This window comes from Aythya marila (genome assembly GCF_965140915.1).
Source record: "Aythya marila genome assembly, chromosome: 9".
Lineage (NCBI taxonomy): Eukaryota > Metazoa > Chordata > Aves > Anseriformes > Anatidae > Aythya > Aythya marila.
In genome coordinates this window covers 884,583-900,405 of record NC_139050.1, presented here as the reverse complement: position 1 = coordinate 900,405, position 15,823 = coordinate 884,583, and positions in this window count along the sequence as shown.

The following is a 15,823-nucleotide window of genomic DNA, read 5'->3' as shown; positions in this document are numbered from 1 at the left end:
AGGGGCCAGCTATGATGATGAGCATTTTCATGCTAACAAAGCTTATGTTTTGCAACACAGGCAACTATGAAACATGTTCGTCAGACTTACCTGTACCTGCTTATCAATTACTTTGCAAACTGTCACAAATATCAGGACTACACAAACTTTGATTCTTTTCTTAAGTCAGATCCAAAAAAGCAACTAAAACAGCAGATTTCTGCAATGTAAAACCAACCACAGGAGAGGCTACGTGACAACTTTCACAAACACACTTCTCACCTTGCTGTGCTGAAGGTGAACAGCAGAATTAAAGGGTAGCACCCAGCCCTGAACCCCCAGCAAGGCATGGAAAAAAGATAAGAACCCCCCATCCAGAACACCCATCTGGTCTATTTTCTTCCTGCTTCTTAAACCCATACAACAGAATCTATTTGTAACCAGCAGGCCATACCCTCCCCCCTTTTCCCCAGCTAAATAAATACATTTGCTCTCAAGCAGGACCTATAAAGTGCAGCTGTGATCAACCTGCCAGTCCCCCCACCCAACTCCAGCACTCCCCTCCTCCCCTCTGCAGCTTCTAACACCACAAGCCAACTATGTCTTCACTGCTCCCAACCCCACAGCCACACTGCTGCTACCACCCATGGGTGCCTGCTCTGTTCCCACAGCACCTCCTGCATCCCCCTGACCCAACAAGGAGCTCCTGCACTGTGCCAGTGCCACCCCTTGGGTTCACAGGAGGGAAAACAAGATTTATTCATTTCAGTCTGCTTTACATTTAATAATTTTAAAGGTTTCTGTTATTCTTAAACATTATTCTTTGTGCTAAGACCAGTCTGAATACAGGGAGCAGAGTAATCCCTAAAGAAGTTGTGTGGCTGTCAAACATTTTGCATTAACATATTGAACAAAAATGAATTTGGGGCTATTCTGCCTCACTTCCCCCTCCAAAATGTGGTTTGATTTTCCAGCCTCCCCCCACCCCCTCTGTCTAGCTTCTCACCCATTAAAAAATGAAATAACATTACTTTTTCAGCTTTGCTTTCTCCAGACAGATTCGACTCCCTCCAAAGCCTCTGTGATTAAACACACAGTAAATAGTAGTCAGGACAAAATTCTCTAAGCCTATGACTTTTTTTGATGCCAATAAATCCCACTGCACCTTTCCCTTCAGCTGCCCTCAATTTCCTTGACTCTTTTAAGGCTGTCGTGTGCATCTGGACCTGGCTCCCTCTTACAGTGCAATATTCTCATTCTCTTTCAGATTTCTCTCTGAAAAACTGCAGACCATGAAGTCTACATGTTTTCTGAAATCTTTGAAGAAATCTAAAAATTTGATCACTTATCTTTTTTTTTTCTTTTAGAAAATTTCCAACCTGAAAAAATCAGCTTGAAATGGCCAAATAATTGATGTTTATTTTTCAAATTTCCCTTTTTGAACAAGGAGAAAAAACTTAATTGTCTAATAAATTTTAAATTATGGGAAAAATACATTCTCCTTGAAGAAGATACAGCAATCTGAGCTCAAAATTCTGACTGCATTTACACCAGTCTGCAATGAAAAAAAAAAAAAATCTTTATCTGCTGGCATGGACGCAGCAGATCTCTTGTGAAAGGTAATACAATTTTTGATATCTTTTTGTTCCAGCAGAAGATCTCTTTCACAATGTGTCCAGTACATCTGTGCTTTCTTTCATTTAAGCCAGAAGCACCATGGGGCAGACACAGTCCTTTTTAATATATTTTTCTAAGCAAGTATTTATTTTTTTTCTGTGGTGCAGAATACAAAGTAGTGTGACACAGTAGATTCTGGCCATTTATCACAGAGGAATTTAGAGGTAGTAAATAACAAAATTTTATTAGATGGAGACAACCAGGGTGAGTATAAGTGTGTGGTTATAAGACCCACTTTTTCCTGCTCACCAGATCATTACTCTACGCAGCCGTTAGGAGAATGAAAGCTTTTGAAATAAACAAAGTGCTGCTGTCAAAAGCAGAATAGTCTAAAGTGCAGAAATTAGAAGAGTAAATGGAACTGGAATTACCATGGGGATAGGAAGGAGATAAAATGTGTGTCTAGCAGAATTTGGGGTCTAGTCAGGCATGTATTTTGCAGCAGCTATGTCAGGGAGACAGATTGCTGCCCGTTGCTCTATGCTGCCCCTACTGATATGCTGGCTGAGCGGGCTATGTGAGCGCTCCCTGACTTATTTCAGTCCAACAAGGCCAGGATAGTTTAGATAAACAGCAAGTCTTCAGTAATCTAGTGCATTTTAAACAAAATAGGTTAGAGGAAGCTTGTATGAGCAGCACTACTAGCAGCATTGAAGGGATTTGGGATTGCTGATAACCACCCAGAGACAGGCTGTGGTTACTAATATCTTCCACCAGCACAGCTGAAGCTGGAAGAGCACATCTGTTCACCTCCTGAAGAGGACTAGATTTCTGGTCTGCTAATCCCATTTTCCACTACATATTCAGTCAAAATAGCAACTAAATGGCTGGAGATCCCTCTGTGCTCAGGGTTCCTTCAGTAGCATTAATTTGGCAAAAATAGCCAAACAGAAAAGTGAGTGTTAATGTTTGGAGCCTGATCAAAATAGGGTGTTTAAATGGCATAGCAGTACACAGCTCCACTGTATCTCATCTTTTGCTGCTCTTAATACTCTGAGTTCTTAAATCAGGCAGCTCCATGCAGCTTTAATTTAGTCAAGGGCCAAGCAGCTATGAATTAAAGAGCCATAGGGCTGGAGCTTCCAGCAATCTGTTCTCTCCCAAATGTCCAATTAGAAGAGATAACACATTCAGACATAAATTCCTGGCAAGAGCTGAGGATGAGATTTTGCTTGAATCAACAATGTGGTCAACACATTGAGAAAGATACATGAAAATAGTGTAAGACAAAGATCTGAAATGTTTAAACAAGAGATCAGTTATGGGCCTCTCAGAGGTGGTAAAGGTAAATTATTAAAAGAATTTATAATTACAGTCTTGCCTAATTATTAATAAACAAGGATGGCTAACAGATGCTGCAGCAGATTTACACTTCCTAAGAAAACAAGAACAATTATGGAAGAAAATCAAAATCAGCAAAATGATTAAGTCAAGAAAAAAAAAAAAAAAGAGTGAGAGAGAGAGAAAAAAAAGTCAAACCTTAGAGGCACTAATACATTGAAGAAAGCTGACACAACACCTATTGTGAGAAAATAAGTAACATAAGTTTCAAGAAACTGAAAACCAGGATCAGATTCAGACCAATGTGTTCACCTCCTACTGACGTCATTCTATTGACTACACTGGCATAAAATGATTTGCACGTAACAAGAAATTAATATCTTTTTATCTTAACCCAATGGAAAACAGATCAAGATAATGGAAGCTTTATTGGAAAAATGTAAAATATATAGAAGAAATAACAAACCACAGAATATAAATGATGCTAAGTAAACTTGACAGAAAGCATTAATGGAGTAACATTGGTGCAAAGGGAACAATTTTGGCCCAGCTGAGATCTGGAAAATATTGGTACAATATTCTATACCAGTCTGATTAGCAAATAAGGAGTCAGAGACAAAGTAATGAATAGATAAAGAAATGGCTTTGATAAAACAAGAAACATTTGAAAATGGAAGGAAGAATTGTGAAGATCTATTTTTATAAGAATATTTCTTGTTTACTGTGACCAGAACAAAAATCATTGCTGAAGAAATTCCTGGAGTTTTCACAGATACAAGCAATAAGGCTGACAGATGAAGATGTGAAGTGGTAACAGAAATTTGTATATGACTGAAAATATAACCTTATTAATTGCTGGAGAACAGAAGCTTGTGGCAACACTAAAGAAAAACACTTTCACATAAAATTAGAAACTACTAAGTGTGAAAAGGAAAGAAATGGAACATGACTGAAATATTTTACATAATTTCTTCAAGATCAGGAGTTCTCTCCAACTAAGAAAACTACTCAATGACTTTCAAGCACAGCTACAGTAACCTGACAAAGGAACACTAATAATACAAGAAGGCATACTTGGCATCTGTACCCGCCCTTACTTAAACAAACGTGTTATGAGGGTATACTTAGGTGAAGCCCACCTTTGCAATTTCATCAGGAAGAGGACTGGAGTTGCTTTCTGGTTCATCAGCACAACAGCATGGACTGGCCAGGGTAGAAATAGTGCAAGTCACTGGGTATCTTCAGTTTTTCATCAACGTTTTATCACAGTTAGGAGGCGTTAGGTCATTCATAGAACTGGAGTACAGTGCAATGACCTCATGCAAAACCACTGCCATACCACATTTACAACATATCTCAAAAAACTTTAAAGGTAATTTCTGTTCAGTTTTCAATAGACTTACACACCAGCATTTAACAGATACTGTATTCTACTTGGAACTTTACAAAATTTCCTGATAGAGTATTCTCCTCTTTTAAGTAAGAAATTACAGCCACTACAGTATTTTGACTCCTTGTGTATTGAATACTTACAGAAAATATTTTCCTCTCAGTACAAATAGGAAACAAATCTCTATACTTTTAGCATTGATGAAAACTGTTACCCTCTCCATAGGAACAGTTTGTATTTGGCCACTGAATACTTTCCATCCCCTAGCATCCATTCAGACCACCTCTGTTTCCATTAGATACCAATTACTTCTGTCCAATCACACAATAAAAAACATTCAGTCTTCCATTTGCAAGTTTGAAGTCCCACTTTTTCATTTACACTCAAAATTATCCAATCCACTGTTTCTTTCCCATCCCTTTGGCAACCGCCATGATTACATGCATGGAAAAACATTATTAGGAAAGTCTAATGGATTTAAATCATTTTCATTACAAATGTTTCCCCCTGGTGAGGGGAAACAAAACAAAACAAAACAAAACAAAACAAAACAAAACAAACAAACAAAAAAAGAAGTTATAATAATATTGTCTCATTGTTCATTCTTATTTCTTCCTGTGATCTCTATTACTCTTTCCTTCTGTTCATTCTTTCCATCCTGCTTCTCCAAATATACTACCATGCCATTCTCTTTACTCTTTCTTGCCCTGCAGGGAAGCTCATTGCTCTCTCCTTTCCATCTCTTGATGATGTCACTTCTCTAACAAAATCTGCCATAAAATCCATCGCCTCCTCCTTGCTTCCTACAAACCATATGCAAAAGCAGTAGCAGAAATTGGAAAACGTGGCAAATGACCCCTTCCAGTTATAAAGTCTCTGCACATGGTATGCAAGTGCTCTGTTAAAAGAAAGGCTGGAAATCTTTTTGTATTAATAGATCCTGTTTCTAGCCATAAAGCAGAAATTTCAGTAGATTGAACTACTGGCAGTTGTACCAACAGCCTGATGGTGCTGAGGCTTCGTTCAAAACTGATATCTCAAAAGGGTTTGGGGTGTTCAACCAACACGGTAAAACTGATCTTTCTCCTCACTCTCTAAACAGTTCAAATGTGCAAAGAATGAGACAACGGAAATATCAAAAGGTCAAAAGATTTGCCTAAGGAAATGGAAGATCTTGTCTGTAATTAGTTATTGATGGCTTGGGTGTTTATTTTCCTTACTTATCCCATGACCAAGTAATAATGGAAAGAATATTTATGCATGTTTTCAGACTGTTGTCTGAAATATCTGAAGCAGTTTTGCACATTTAATTAATTAATGTTGATAATCTCATAGACATTTTAGAAAAAATACATTGTATTCAGACAATGAAAGGTGTCACTCTTTTTCTAATTTTTCTTTTTTCTCAGTGATATCAAACTCACATTGAAAAAGATAAATTTTGAATTTTGTTGTTTTTCTTTGAAGGAAATCACCAAAACAAGTGTTGTAGCTTTGGTGTGGATTCTCACTTTTGACACACTGTGCAGGGCACTGCCTCTTCCTGTTTGTCTGATCCAGGTGTGGATCAGCACTGAGGAAATAAAGGTGGTTTTATTTTCCAGAAAGCCTCCCAGTAAAAACAAAAATCAGACATAATGGCTTCCCTGTTCTCAGTAGCAGAGAATGTCTTCACAAGGCTTGTAATTAAAAAAGATTTTAATTAAACAAATTCCAAACTAGAAGTGCCTTTGGAATGTCATAAGGATTTTTATTACAATGTAAAACAGATATTTTAAAATGCCTGGTAACAGCACAAAAACATTTTTGATAACTCTTTACCAATGATGTTGTAAATTAATGATGTCAGCAACTATGAGAAATCTCTTCTTTTTTTTTTTTTTTTCTTCCCACTACACTCTTAGATTCTACAAAAGTACTATGGGCTTGCTTGGGATTGTAAAAGGTTGTGTTATTTTAAACAACAGGCAGTGTCAATAAATAATGATGTCATTTAGCCTAAAGATGTTCTCGCTTTGTTTTCAAAGGATGAGCTGGAAAGCTTGAAACAAATTGACTGGTCTCTGATCTGCTCTAAAATTTTGAGAAATGTTAACATTTCTACTGTTCTAAAAGCAGAGGATGTTTTGGGGGAATTCCTAGCTCAAAACCAAGTCATCTGTCGTGAACTGAGAGCTTACCACACAGTTATTGAGAGAAAGCTGATGATACTTATGTGAAAACAGCTGACAAGTTTAACTAGTTAAAGAAACATAACCTGTACCTGGTTCAGGTATCTGTAAGTGACAGAGTGCAACACCATCCCTCTCCTTTCAGAACTCACAAATTCAGTTCTCAGACACCAAAAGAAACATGTTGAAAGTCAGCTGCTGAACACTTTCAAGCTGTTCAGTTTGCTTTTAGCATATTTCAAGTTGCTAGACAATCATAACATTGAGATTTAGATTCCCAAAGGAATCTGGGAGCTCCAGTTGCAGGTTCTTAGATACTCAGAGAAACTCACCAAAATACTAAAATACACATTGCCACACTCTGAAAATAGGAGTCAAGTATCTTGTCTGCTCAGACTCTCCTTTAAATGCAACCAGGCACCCTTCTATAGTTCTGCACATCTAAGTGTCTCCAACCATGCAATCTAACTGAAGACAAATCATATCCAGGTAAATGTTACTGCAACTATGCCAAGTGCCTGATGCTTGTCTGACTGTATCTATTCCACCTATTGAGCATCACAGATCTTCCACCAAGGTCCATTCTGACAACACAATTTGACAGAATACATTTTTTTACATTATTTTCTGAGATGTTTTTTTTTTACCATAAACATAAATTTCTCTAGAACTTGAGACAAATGTAATCAATATTGAGTAGGATATTGTGCTTAATTAAATTAATCTTTATTAATAAAATTATGGGAAAATATGTATGGCTAATATTGCAATTTTTAAGCTTTAAGAAAAAAAAGGGTTCTTTTCCCCCGACTAGCTGTAAGATACAAGGGAAAATTTATCTTGTGTACTATCTAATAGGCCTTCCAGAACTAAAGACCACAGGAGGTAAGGCTAACAAAATTAATATGCAAAGAAGTTCAGCACTAGGGACCTATAATTTTCTTGCAAATGGTTTCACTTTAAGGATGAAACAACACAAGACAATACCAATTTCTTTCTTTTTTTGCAAATAGATGATGCTTTAAAAAAAATAACACATGACAGCAGGTGGGAAGAAACTAGAGAAGTGGATATTCTAGAGAGCGAATACAAATGTAATTTGCTTAACATTTTACTAACTGATTTGAAATCACTGATATGTTAAAACTATGTCAGGAGATATATTTAATTAAGATGGGTTGTCATTCTGACATGAAGTAAACATTTAGCACATCTAGTAAATTATTAAACTGCATGAAAAATAATCTGACCTTCAGAAAACAGGATCATAAATAACATGGACTTAGGAAATTCTACTCAGACGTGTTTAAAAATTATGTTCATTTTTTTGTTTGCATTAAGTAATAACTGAAAAAGTAATCAAAACCAAATGCATTATTAAGTAGAGGTGTTTTTTTAATGGCAAAGGAGCACTTTCATTGCAGTTATAGATTTATATCACATTTGTATATGTAAGATTATTATGAAATATTATAAGAGAAAGTTAAACTGTTCTTGCTTCTGTGTAAGGAAATAACACCTGCATTTAAGGTTCTGTTCTTTATATCTGCTTTATAAGGTGTCAGCCGTAACTAGGTATTGTTTCTCTTGTGATAAAGAGCTCATTGCAATTAGATTTCAAAAAATATATGCCTGCACCCCAGGAAATGCTTCAATGTAATAGTATTCCCATCAATTCAAAATAGGTGAGTGTCAGACAAGCTTCAAAGGTAACAAATCAACACAGCATAATTCAGAATTTTAAAACCAAGACTTTGAAAAAGGAGAACAGTTACATGTCTTGGCCTAAATATCTCATAATTTGACGTTTATATATGTCAAATGTAGTGTACTATGGCAATAAAACATACTGACAAAAATGATGTCCTTGAAATGAATCTTCATTTAGAGTTGGGTGATATTCCAGCAAGGAATGTTCTAACAAGAATATTGTAACTGATCCTGTAGGACATTAGCTTGAAATAATTTTTTCTATATTTTTATCAACTTCTCACATAAGAAAGCTTAGCCCTTAGACATTCAATTCACATTTGGAAGACGTCAGTAAAAGGAACTCCTGATAAGAATTGCAGATATTTATTTTTTTTACCTTTAGCCTTCATACACTGAAAATGTTGTGATCTATATATATACATCTTCAAAAATTTTATAAATGTTGTATTCACTACTGTGAATAGCAATCCAGTATGCAATTAAGTAGGTGCATTAATGTGGGTAACTTCTGACTATCATGATTCTTTGTATTTGTAAATGTGTACTGGGACCAAAAACTGTTCTAAATATACTTTCCCTAGAATAAAATATTTTTTTTAAAAAAAAGGGGAATGAGGGAATGTAGAAATTTTTACCCCAAAAAATACTAATGTCACAATTTAAGCTTCAGCTCTCACTTATAATATTTTGCATTACAGTCTGCAAATTTTTAATGTTTAAGAAGAATCTGACATTTTTGCTAAAATCAGTGGTAATGTGGTTGAAGTAAGGTATGGTTCAATATAAGAATAAGAAAAACAAACAATTTTGTAAGAGAAAAATTAGATGAACATGTCCCCACCGTTCAAAGGCATACACAGAGAGATCCCTGCATTCATACAAGTGAAGTTTCATCAGCCTTACTGAGAAAGTATCTGTTAGTATGGAATCTGTATTGTATCAACCTTTTTGTTTATAAAACCGTTCTTAAATCACCTTTAAATAAGACGAAGTTCTGAAATCACTGCATAAGTAGCATTCCTTGCGCAAGAAGCCCCATTCAAGCTTACCAGGGAAGTTGAGCATGAGGAAGTGTTTCCAGGGCTGTACTGTTCAGCTCCAGCACATGCTCCTATGGATGGTTGTGCTGTGAACCTGCAGCTGGGTGAGTCCTATACCTTCTCTTAAACACCCTCCCTACATTTTGTTTTCTTCATTTTAAATGTTTTCAAAAATTAATTCAGCAATTTAAATCTGAAAAGATATATAAATAGAAATTGCTTTGGTGATTATCAGTTCTTAGAGGGGGGTTGTATTTAATTCAAATGCCTAATTTAGGGCTTTGATCCTCAGGCCATAATAACAATAGCAACAAAAATAAAATACATTATTTATAAATTTATAGTATTGTAAATTCAGATACTTCTAAAAGACTAAAAATCAAGCTCTATTTATTCAATATACAATGGCTTCAAAGTGTAATCTCTGTAGGTTGATGATGTATTACATGTCATTTTTTTTATTCCTACTGTACAAAAATGTTAAACGTGCTTGATACTTTTCTGAATACAAATATTTTTTTTCCGTTTCCCTTTGCCCTCAATCTGTTATCTTTTACAGTATTTAATAAATTAGTGTAGGCAATATAAAATTGAATTACTTTATACATAAACAAATTAACTATATGTCAACTTTTTTCAATGCCATAAGTTATGAATATCTAATAATTGAAATGTTTGTATTATGCTGTAATAGTTAAATAATCTTCTTCTTTTAAGGAGCAGTCAGAGGATAATTAAAACTGCCAAAATTAAATACAATATCAAATGTATTGCTTTTTTGTTGGGGTGCTTTATTTTCTATAAATCAATCATAAACTTGTACATCACAACAAGGTTGGCTGGTTAGAGGATTTTTGGTTAAGCAAAGAAAATTATTTTCCTTGTCAAATGGCTCTCATAGCATAAGCAAAACATACATTTGCTAAAATTTGCAAACTAGAACTCAAACGCAAGCCAACATTTTCATGTGTTCCTGTGAGTCCCCAGTGTGGATGAGCAGCATGCTTCAGCACCCAACAGCCACAAACATCTCCATGGGGAATTCCCAGGACAGTTGAAGTTTCTTTTGCTCAGAAAACACAGCAGAGCTTATTGGCATGATTATGCAATGCCCCTTTGACACCTGACCCCTACTTCTGCTTGCTGCCAAGCATTCAAGGAAAAGATCATTGCCTTGCAGTGCTCCCACAGCTCCCTCCTGAAAGCCAGATGCCCATTACCAGGCACCATATTTACATGAGCTCTTCCTTCCCAGGCAGCTCCTTAGCTGCAGACTTTCCAAAAAGTATAGGGGCAAAAAAGAATTTTGCTGTCTCCCCAGAATCTGGAAAGGTTCATATCCCAGCTCCCCAGTGAACCTGCAGCAACATCTGAGGTCATCCCTGCCCTCTCCTAACCAGCATAAAATCTGCCACCTCAAGGATCAGCCCATGGGAAAAGTCTGGGAAAAGCAAATCCTGTGTTTTCTCAGACTTTCCTAGGAGAAATGATGCTCCAAATAAATTACAGACTTAAACATTGGTAATACGCTGTTATACACCAAGACCCCTGTCCACATCGACAGCCAAATGCTGCTAGCACACAGTCCTAGGAACCAAGAGAAGCATGAGCTTTTTGCCCTCTAACTCCACCAGCAGTGGGACAAGCAGCTTGCTGTAAAATTGGAGTGGAAGTAGATGGGACGTCTTCTCAGTTACAGTTACATTGGTCTTCCCAGCACAACTCCAGTGACCACAGAGTGGTGATGGTGCAAGCAGTAATGCTGTTTCAGTGATGCTCCTTCCTGCCTGACCCACTCTTCCCAGCACTCCTGCTGCAACCAGACAGTCCTGCTGGCTTCTTTCTTGCCAAAATATTTCTGCCACTGCAATGGTTTTCCCTTTGAGAAAGGGAAAATATTCCGTCTCCCTTTCTGATAAAAATACAGTCAGGCCTTTCCCGTCTTGATAAAAGAGCAAGGATGCTCTAATGTTGAATATGTAAATATATAACATTAAAGGACAACCTTTCTTGAAATTAAAAGGTTATTTCTTTTTCTTATACTTGACATAAATCATATTGTGAGATTTTTTTTAAACGTTATTCAAAAATATTGAAGCAGTAAACGATGTATTATGTCACCTAGGGTCCAAGTGGAAACAAGCAATTAATTATCTAGCCTCCAAGTTGTAGCAATGCTTACACAGGAGCCAAAAATCAACTGTGAAGAAAAACAGAACATTCAAGAAGCAAAATTATGCTGAATTGGATTTAATAGAATATAAAATATTTGTTTTCTTTATGAGAAGACAAACTCATAACTCTATGTCCTCTGATACATGTAGAATATGGAGTTTCAGATTTATTTTTGCAAGTAACAAACGTGGTGTGTACCTCTTAAATTCATAACTATCTTGGACTAAATCAGTCTTGCAATTATTATAGTGCAAATTCCCTATCAAGAAATGCTGTGGACTTACTGTTTACCTTTCAGTTGATTTTATTTGCCAAATTATATACCAAATGGTCCCATGGGCTTGCTGAATATATGGGTGCTAACAATGAAAAATGTGCATAGTTTTAATACCAACTTTGTAAATTGCCTTAATAATAGCTTGTATAATGTAATAGTATTTTCAACCAGTACTTTTAATTTCTAGCTCATAAAGCCTTTTCATTGAACCCCAAGGGTGTAGCTATAAAAGTAAGATTTAATTTTGTATATAATGTGGCCTAAATTAGTTTTAAAGCAATAGGAGAAACATGCAGCTCAAAGAGATAAGACTGAAATTATTATAACTTGATGAAATTTCCTACAACAAAACTAATCATTATTTCCATTTTGACATAATTTGACATAAAAATATAAGACTAATGTAGATCTAATCAAGGTATATATTTTAAATGACTTTATTATAAATTATGGAGGCCATAAAAAGAGTGTTGCAATACTCATATGACAGTAAATATTTTGAAGACACTTCCAAAGTGTAAATTAAGTATATTATTTCTACCTTGTTATGAACTAATAAAGAAATACTACCTCATTATAATGAAATGGTATATATATATATATATATATATATATGGTATATATATATATACTACCTCATTATAATGAAATGGTATAATAAAATACTATTTCATTATACCATAATACCATATATGTTTGACCATAACTGGAAGTTCAAACCCGAAACCTGACAGTGCAGTCTCATGGTTGTCAGTCTTTGCATGTTTGTCAACTGGTTGTGACATTTGGTCATTTTGCATTAAAGTGCTTTTCCTGGAGTCATGTGGTTATGAAAAAAAACTCAATTTCTCAAAAAGTTTCTCAATTTCTAACACTCACAACTGCAGAGAAAATCTAGCAAGCATGCATGATAAAGCAACTGAAAAGAGACAGCACATAAGGTCCAAAATTATCTTCTCAGACTCTTTGTTTTATTTTTTTTTATTGTCAATTTATTATGCTTATATTTGTGCAGGGTTTTGATTCATTCTTGAATGTTTGCACTTGGCAAAGATACCATGTTGACCATTTTAAACACAAAGAAAAAAACTTCAAAGTCAGCAGACTGGTGCAAAATCCTTTCCTCTGTAAGAAAATATTAGTGCTAAACAGGGATTTATTTAAGTACATAAATAAAGCAGGGCCCAAAATTTTCCCTGCTATGTTGGCTCTGACTCTACAGGATTACATCATCTGTTACAACCTTTCTACTGTAAATATTTCTCTTTGGCCTTAAACTGCTCACAGCTCTCCTTGCAGCTAAATCTGATATGACTTCAAATCAGACAAGTATAGGACAATAAAAAAGGAGAGTTTTATGAGAATATGAGAAGATTTTGGTTATTGCCAGTGTTTGCAGCTTCAAAATATTCTCAATATATACTAAAGTTTGTTCCACTAACATGTTATATGATGATCTCAGCTCTGTGATATTAACACCTACATATCTGTCTTTGTCTTGCAAGGTTTTGTCTTTGTTTAGTACTCTGAAAAATTCTGAAAAGAAAATTTAAAATTAAAAAAAAAAAAAAGCGGGGGGGGACACTTATTCAACAAAACCATCTGCCACATGTAGGAAGGAGTGACAGACAGACAAGCTACCTCAACATGTTCCTGTAGTGATGTACCCAGCCACCCTTCAGACACAAATGACTGCATCCCAATCCATCAGGAGACTGGACTTTGAAAAACTTTGTCTAAATAATACTGCGAGTTCCTGACTCTGGCCAAGGACTGTTAGAGTAAATGGTAAAACTTCCCCATTTTTGGTATGAACAAACTCAGACTCATCAAGATTGGCTTTGTGGAATATCCTCTGTCAACATTTCTTTTTTAAAGTTCATTTCATCTTTCTACACCTTATTGATTTTTACAGCAGCTGTTGGTCTGACCCCAGGAATTGAATAACAGGCAGCAGCTCCTTCCAGCCCTAAGTTTCATATCTTGGATATTTTGAATATCTAAATAGCCTTGTTAACTATTTGTGTTTCTGAAGCCTTGTGACTTTTTCATTACAAACAAAAACAAGTGTATATTATCAGGAAACATAAGTACTTATGCACATTAATTGCACATGCACATTTATATACACCAGAAGGAGGAAATGTCATGTTAGCTTGTACATTAACACCAGTACTATTAACTTAGCCCATCGTTTGCCCAGCTGATGGGGCTGGGAAGCAGGCAGGGCAGCTGGGCCTTGCCCCTCAAGCACTGCAAAGCTCTAGGCCTTGGAGGAGTCACTGCAGCCTCCTGTCACTGCAGGGCCCAGGAGGATGTTTGGATTATGGAAGCAGAACCATTTGAAGTTCAGAAAGTTAGGTAAACAGTAAAAAAAAAAAAGCCACTATGAAATGCTTGTTTAGCAAGGTATTATCTAAGTGGGAGTTAAATTTGTCTCCACTTTGTCCACTTCATTCACTTGATTTAGTTTAATGAGATTGTATGGCTGGGAAAGGCCAAATGACCTTTAAAATCACCTCCCATTTTTAACAACATAAGAATAATATTTTACAATATTACTCAACTTTCAAGCTGACCTCTTTCCCTACCATATTCTTAGTAACATTATCTTGCAACCAAGCCAGCATGGCCAAGGTTGGTGGGCAGGGTCTGCATGTGCAGGTGGCAGGGGAAATGCAGGAGGCTGCCAAGCCAGAAGTCAACCGCTGGGCATTGGTCACACATCCCCCCAGCAGCACTTTCATGGATTGACTGTGAGCTACTGACAGGTAACCTCAACATGGCAGTAATTTCTGTGCAAACACGCATTATTTTTGTTTGGCATGTTTGTAGGTTTTACTGAAAATTCACATTTCTTGGTCACTCAGGTGATTTTTTTGTTCATTTGTGCTGAGTTCAACACTGGGAGCAATGGTCATGGCCAAATCACCACCAGACAGCAATTCAGGAGGACAATAACAAATTCAAACACAGGATTTTTTGTTTGTTTGTTGCTGCATTGCTGGCAGCAACCAAACAGCCAGGAAAGGAGCACAGCCCTGCGCTGCTTCTCCTTGCTGCTCTGCCAAAGGTGGCCCAGGCATTTCCAAGTGGCATTCAATGCCAGAGCTGAGCTGATGCTCCAGAAAGACTTTCTAAGCATTGCCAAACAGCATTTGAAATGTTAACAATATGCTTTGAAATTAGTAAAAACTGTTGTATTATTTCATTTCTACTTTGATACAGATATTTTTGGTCGCACTCAAAAGAAAACAATAATCCTTCTAAACTTTTTTTTTTGTTTTCCCTTTCTAATCTGTAAAACTTCCAGTCATCCAGTCTGGAAGCAGAAAGAGTATCTCACTGTGCAGGGTGATCAATTACAAATGATAAATAGCAAGTAGCAAAGTACTGAAAATCCAGGCATTATGATCAGCTTGCAAACATCCTTTATGCTCAGCATTTCACTAAAGTGCTCATTGAGCAATCATGAATAATGAACACGGGAAGGGAAGGGAAGGGAAGGGAAGGGAAGGGAAGGGAAGGGAAGGGAAGGGAAGGGAAGGGAAGGGAAGGGAAGGGAAGGGAAGGGAAGGGAAGGGAAGGGAAGGGAAGGGAAGGGAAGGGAAGGGAAGGGAAGGGAAGGGAAGGGAAGGGAAGGGAAGGGAAGGGAAGGGAAGGGAAGGGAAGGGAAGGGAAGGGAAGGGAAGGGAAGGGAAGGGAAGGGAAGGGAAGGGAAGGGAAGGGAAGGGAAGGGAAGGGAAGGGAAGGGAAGGGAAGGGAAGGGAAGGGAAGGGAAGGGAAGGGAAATAACTTTGTTCAGTTAAATACTGGCAAGGAATAAAGTCAAATAAATTATTCCATATGATCAATTTTCCCCTCCAGTTACTACTTTATCCTCCTCTCCATGGCAAGAACCACAAGGACCTGTCTGCTTTTTTCCTGCAGTATTTTGATGATCTATTGGAGCCTCCCCCTCTGACTGCAGCCCCAGTTTGGCTCGTGGCAAATATTTGGTGGTCTGCAGCCAAGCTGCCCTCTATGTGTGAGTGCTCTGACCTCACCAAACAAGTGCAACTATTTTTCAGAATACAGAATGAGCTCCCTTATTTCATCAAAAATAGGCTTATATCAATAC